This window comes from Fragaria vesca, linkage group LG5 (genome assembly GCF_000184155.1).
Source record: "Fragaria vesca subsp. vesca linkage group LG5, FraVesHawaii_1.0, whole genome shotgun sequence".
NCBI lineage: Eukaryota > Viridiplantae > Streptophyta > Magnoliopsida > Rosales > Rosaceae > Fragaria > Fragaria vesca.
The window spans coordinates 16924981-16931545 of NC_020495.1; positions in this window are offsets into that span (position 1 = coordinate 16924981).

Below are 6565 nucleotides of genomic sequence, written 5' to 3' on the forward strand. Positions count from 1 at the left end.
CTCTCTCTCTCTCTCTCTCTCTCTCTCTCTCTCTCTCGACCATCACTCTCATGCCAGCCTCTCTATTATCCATTCTCACCGCTCTTTCCTCCGCTGCCACCTTCAACTGCACCACCCCCACCAACGCCACCTCCAACTGCCACACACTCATCGACTTCGTCCCCACAAACGCCACCACTTTCAACGTCGTCAAGACCCTCTTCAACATCACCCGGCCATCTCCGCACCCTCCACCTCCGCCTTCTCACCGACCCACCACCGGTGATGTAGAACAGATGGCGATAGAGATTGAGGAGCAGATCGATCGAAACAAGTCTAAACCCGGTCCAGATTTGGCGTTCGGTGTCTGATTGATCATTATGATACCTTTCTGGAAGCGGAACGGCCCAACGAACCATCCGAGTCTGTATGGGCTTTTTAGGCCATCCGAGTCCGTTTAGGCTTCCAAAATACGTAATTAATTGTTTTCAGTAATTACTTTTAATAGTTTGTTTTTGATTTGGTGGTGGTGGTGTATTTGGGGCAAATTGTTGACATGAAATTGAAAGGGAGATACTGTATTGAAGTTTAGTGACCCCCAGTAGAACTTTACTGGGGGGCAGTAAAGTTCCACTGGGTTTACTAGGGGGCAATGAATTTGTTTATTAGGGTAAGAATTTATATATGTTATGTATAATTGACATGAAATTGAAAGGGAGATACAATATTGAATTTTACTGACCCCCAGTAAAGTTCTTTACTGACCCCCAGTAGAACTTTACTGGGGGCAGTAAACTTCTACTGGGTTCACTAGAGGCCAATAAAGTTGTTTATTAGGGTAAGAATTGGTATATGTTGTGTCACTACGGGAAATCTTGTCCTAGACGACGGAACAAATTCGTCGCCTAAGACTCACTATTCGTCTTCTAGAAACTTCACCGACGACTAATCCGTCGTCTAAGTGTCGTGAGGTAGACACTTAGGTGACGGAAAATAAGTTAGCCGTCGAGTATGATTTTTCCTAGCCGACGGATCATTTCTTGCCTTGTCGACAAACTTAATCGTCGATATGTATCTTTATAGACGGAAACTTCTTGTCGGAAAGATACTTAGCCGACAAATACGAAATTTTTCTTAGCCGACGAAATAGGCGTCGGTATCTGTCCGCCGACGAATAATGATATGTTCTTAGGCGACGGAAAATTCGTCGGTATAGATTTATGCTGACGAATTATGAAGAGTTCTTAGTCGACGATTTTCTTTGTATTCGTCGGGTAGGTTATTTATCTTAGGCGACGGATGCTTCTGTTTCCGTCGCCTAAGTTATTTATTTAGGTAAAAAAAAAAGTTGAATTTTTGTTTTTTAACTTTATTCACTGTTCAAAAATTACAAATCAGTAACAATAATCAAACATGTACAGATACAGATATACCAGAAGCATTGGATTTGGAAAACATATTCATATATTGATCATGATCGATAACTAGATCGATGGAGAAATATTTAATGAACTAGTTAGGTAGAAAATTGTTCATACATATACAATCTAGCTAAACTATGAATGAAGTACTACAAAATCAATAATTGAACAATTCTATGTTGTCGCCTAGATCATCATTGTTTTGTGGAGAAACATGTGGAGGAGAAACAACTAGAGGAGGAGGAGGAATCTGTGGAAGAGGTGGAGGTGGCATACCTAGGCGCTCATATATGGCTGCAAATTGGGACTGCACAGCGCTATACATGGACTCGGCACGCAGGGCACGCTGATGGGCCTCTTGATATTGTTGTTGGGCACGCTTCTCTGATTCCTTCAGTCTCTGCTCATAGCGCTCCTGCATCTCTTAGAGTTGCTGCTCATCAACTCTAGGAGGACGACTACGTGAAGTGGAACCATTTGAAGATTGGCTCAAGTCTCGCTCGCCTCCTCGTCCCATCCCTCAGATCTCCTTTCCTTTCCGAGTTTTCAGCACCGTACCTAACACCTCAATTTGTTGGGACTGAACACTCTCCATAATCTCCTCCTCCGTCGCGTCAGGATGTTGTTTCTTGAACGCATCCTTTCGTTTATTGACCTCATCAACCATATCATTCTGCATGCATTTTAAAATACATCAATTAATAAACAAGTTTGCTCAACACATGTATTAGCACCTAAAACAGTAACAGTTGAAGCTAGGAATCAGTTGAAAAAAAAAAATATTTTGTAGCAGTAAGCAGGGGTGCCTGCATGCCCGCCCCAGGGTGCCTGCATGCGCGCCCCAGGGTGCCTGCATGCGAGCCCCAGGGTGCCAGCAGCGCGCCCTGGGGTGCACCCTGAAACGTGTATAATCCAAGTATTTTTCTTATGAACTTGATATTAATTAATTGATGCATGTATATTAAGATATATGGATCGAGGTCATCGATCTATCAATTTTCTTTTTAATTAAGCACAAGGAATTCGAAGAAAAATAGAAGCCTCTATTTTGATTAGAAGAGTAGTTGCACGCATGTAGGTATATATAACTACGTGTTCATACATAAAAGACAATACAAGAGCCTAGCTCTCAGAAAATAAACCAGTTTGGATTATTTCATTTTACACATACATAATCAACCTTTCATTTTCGAGCTAATTAACCAAAAGCGTCTCCAAGATTACCGCTCACCAAGATTAAGAAACCTCCCCCTGCTTTGATCCCAATCCCCTCTAAGACATAGATGCGAACAATAAAATAGTAAAAGGAAAGACACTTACATATTTCTTGGTCGTATCTTCATCACCGGCCCTGACATAGGTCTTCTTAAAACCTTTGATAATTGGAAGCTGCTCCCCTTGTATTCTGAGTTCCTCCATTGTGTAGATGATAGGAGAAGACCCCATGTGGTGATGCATAGTCTTCTCCCCACGGTTCCGCTTGTTTGCCAAGGAGTGTCTCTAATATATACACGAAAAAATATTAAATAGATTAGTAAAATACAAGGGAAACAATGAAGGTAATTTTAAAATAAAATAAAAAAATGAAGGTAATTTAAAAAATCACCTTGAACGCATCTGACTCGAAGTGCTGGCATAGAAACTCCCACTGGTCCTCTCTCCCAATGAAATCTGAAGGCATGCTAGAGGGCCCTTCCTTCAAATAATCTTTGTGACACTGGTACTTCCAGTCCTTGTACCTCTCTTGTGCCCTCTTCAGTATCCAATCGAACATTGGCTCATCATTTTCATCCCACTCATACTTCGGCAAAGTAACAAATAAAAAAAAATTCAAAGAGTTAAGCACTGAAAAAAAAAAAATGTAATTAAGTAAATATACTTTTCAAACTATTTTCTGTTACTTACTGACAATGCATTTCACACCTTCCACTTCTCCACCTGATCAACGTCGTAGAATGTCCTTGCCCTCATTCCCACCAGACTCCGTATGACGGAATCGATATCATGCGCCACCAAGCTGTTTATCCCCCTCACGCTAGGGCCTTTTACACGAGGGCAATACTGCAGCTTGATCTTCTCCCCGTTTGTGCAACGATATCCTCCGCCTTCTTTCCAGAACAGAAACCCCGCTTCTTTTTCGGGGCCGGAGCTACAATTAATATATATACAGAACATTAGGATAAGCAGCCGGGGGTGCTTGCATGCGCGCCCCAGGGTGCCTGCATGCCCACCCTGGGGCGCGCTGCTGGCACCTCGGTGCGCGCTGCTGGCACACCAGTGCGCGCATGCAGACACCTTGGGGCGCGTTGCAGGCACCTGGGGCGCGCAACTTAAATACAACTATAAGAGGAATTAGGGTATTTACCTGTTAGGTTTCTAACTTTCAAACGAGCGCTGCCGACAATGCGTCTTGCAGATTCGGGTGTCGGTGTAGATGATGGAGATCCCGTTGAAGTAGTGTCAACGGGAACGAGCCGCACGATCAAGGGGGGACCCGCTGGTGGTACTGTGTCAGCTGGCATGGGGGAAGGGTGGCTGCTACTGCTAGTTGAGCCGACGCTCTGCCGTATAGACTCCATCAAATGACCGGCCTTAGTGGCTCGGTCCTTCCTCTTCCCCACGATCACCATCTTGCAATTGAATAACACACAATTGTCAAAATGTAATCTAATGAATTGATTTAATCTAATGCTAATGCCTAATGACTACACACTTAGTCAGTTGCACAACAAAATTATCCAAGCATTTTCATCCAAGCATTTAACTGGTTTGGTGGAGACCCTTTCTAAATTGATCATGTTCTGCAATTTGGTAGCATATAGAACTGAGCTGAACAACAACTGAAAATGCATCTAAGCAGCAAAATCAAGATAAGACTTTCTAGGCCACAACTGAAATGCTCCTCATTGCATTGAAACAATTTTAGGCCACAAGCTAGCTAACATTACCTTCACCATTCATCAACCTTAGTGCTAAGTTATTATTCACATCAACAATTTCACAAATTGCAACAAGAGTAAAACATGAATCTCCTACCTTGTATGAAAGACAACAGCATTGGAGAAAGAGTGCTATGCTAAATCTAGTAAATCTAGTACTCCTACCATTCCATCTGGTTCAATTTATAATCAAAAACCTTATGCTAACTACCTATATACCTTTTATTCTAGCAACCAGAACATATCCTCCACAACTGCCAATGGCAAGTTCATCCCAAATCCTATCATTCCGTATTAACAATGAGATAGTTTCAGTCTACACAAGTAATATTGACCAGATGCAACCAACATATCAAACCCAGAATTCATTATATGCAAACTTCTATCAATTTATTCGTCTGTAACAATTTAGAAGCTATAAACTGGTTACATAACAAATTAACCAAATATTACCTTTTCCTGAGACAAGGCTTCGGTTTTGGACTTGGGAGTGAAGAGGGGAAGTTTGAAGTTAGGGTTTTCCGGCTGAGAGGAAGAAGAAATTGGGTTTGCTGGGTGGCGAGATCGGAGACAGAAGGATTGTGTAGCGATATCGGAGGAGGTGGGTGGCGTCGATGCGGTCGCCGATCGGTGGATGGCGGGGTCTCCGATGGGTGGAGGCGGTGAATTCTGGTCGGGTCGCGCAGCTCTGGGAGGACCTCAGTCGGGTTTTAGGGATCGGTTTATGTGAGATTGTTTTTATGAGTTTGGATTTGAGGACCTCTGTTATGCTGTCTCAGATTAGGAGTTTGTATTTTTCTTAGCCGACGGAACAAGATTACTTCCGTCGGCTTAGTAAAACTAAGGCGACGACCACTAAATTTCCGTCGCCTAAGTCTTAACCGACGGAATATTTTGTCGGCTAAGAAATTTATTCGTCGCCTAAAAAATTAAATTTTGGCCCAAAAAAAATGGCGCAAAATTCTCCCCGCCTAATATTTCGGTATCCTAGGCGACGGAAATAACCACGTTCCGTCGCCTTAGTAATACTAAACCGACGAAATAGTCAAGTTCAGTCGCCTTGTAATTACTAAGGCGACGAATTATTAAATTCCATCGCCTAAGTTACATAAAAATTTATTCATATATAAAAACGCATACGTACATATGCATTTTAAAAATTACACGTACGTACATACAATAATTCAAATTCATCAAGCATGCACGCATATACGTAAGTACGTAGAAATTAATTAATAAAATAGCCGGCCTTCATGAATGATATATATATATATATATATATATATATATCTAAGCATCAAGTTAATTTGAAAATACATATCCGAAGTTATGCTAAATTAATTAATATAAGTAGATTAGACCGATCGAAATCCACAATAATATGGAACAAGTACAATATTAATCGTACGCATGATAATCTGAGTCGTCCGAATCATCATCCTCCTCAGTTTGGTTAGAATACTCATCATCCTCTATGTATTCGTCATCTATGAAGCCGTCGTCATCATGATTGGGGCCGGGGTTGCGACGTTGTAGCGAGTTCAGTTCAGATGGTGTAATTGGAAGGTAACCTGTGATAGCCGAAACGTGTTGGTTGTTGACACGAATATCCTCAGTATCGGGGACTACATGTGGAGATTCCTCTTGATATGGTTCATTCGGTTGATCAATTGTTGGTTCACTAGGCCCACTCTCATCATCCCCTCCCAGCGTAGCTGCACTCCAAATATTTCTATGTGACATCACCTGCACCACTCTCCAACCCTCACCCATAGCCGGATCATCAAGATAAAACACTTGTTTCACCATGGTGGCAAGAATAAACAGCTCATTCTCATACCATACACTGTTTGAGTCCACTGATAACAAGCCACGATCCAGAATTGTACTCCTCCGTCTGGTTGTGTCAGTATTGAACCATTTGCACTTGAACAACACGACAGGCATACCCTTGCCGTAGATTAGTTCGATGACACTGACATAAACCCCATAGTAGTTGAAACCCAAACCCTCAACCATGACTCCATTGTTTTGGGTGACATGGCCTTCATCTCGTTCTGACGTCACAAACTTAACACCGTTCACAAAACATCCAGCACGAACTCTGTGGTTTTGGGGTCCTCTAGCCAACAAGTGCAACTCCGGGTCGTAAGAAGCAGGAAAATGTTGTAGAATGTGCATCATCTGTAACAATTTTAAAAGCAACGTACGTTGTTATATTATGTA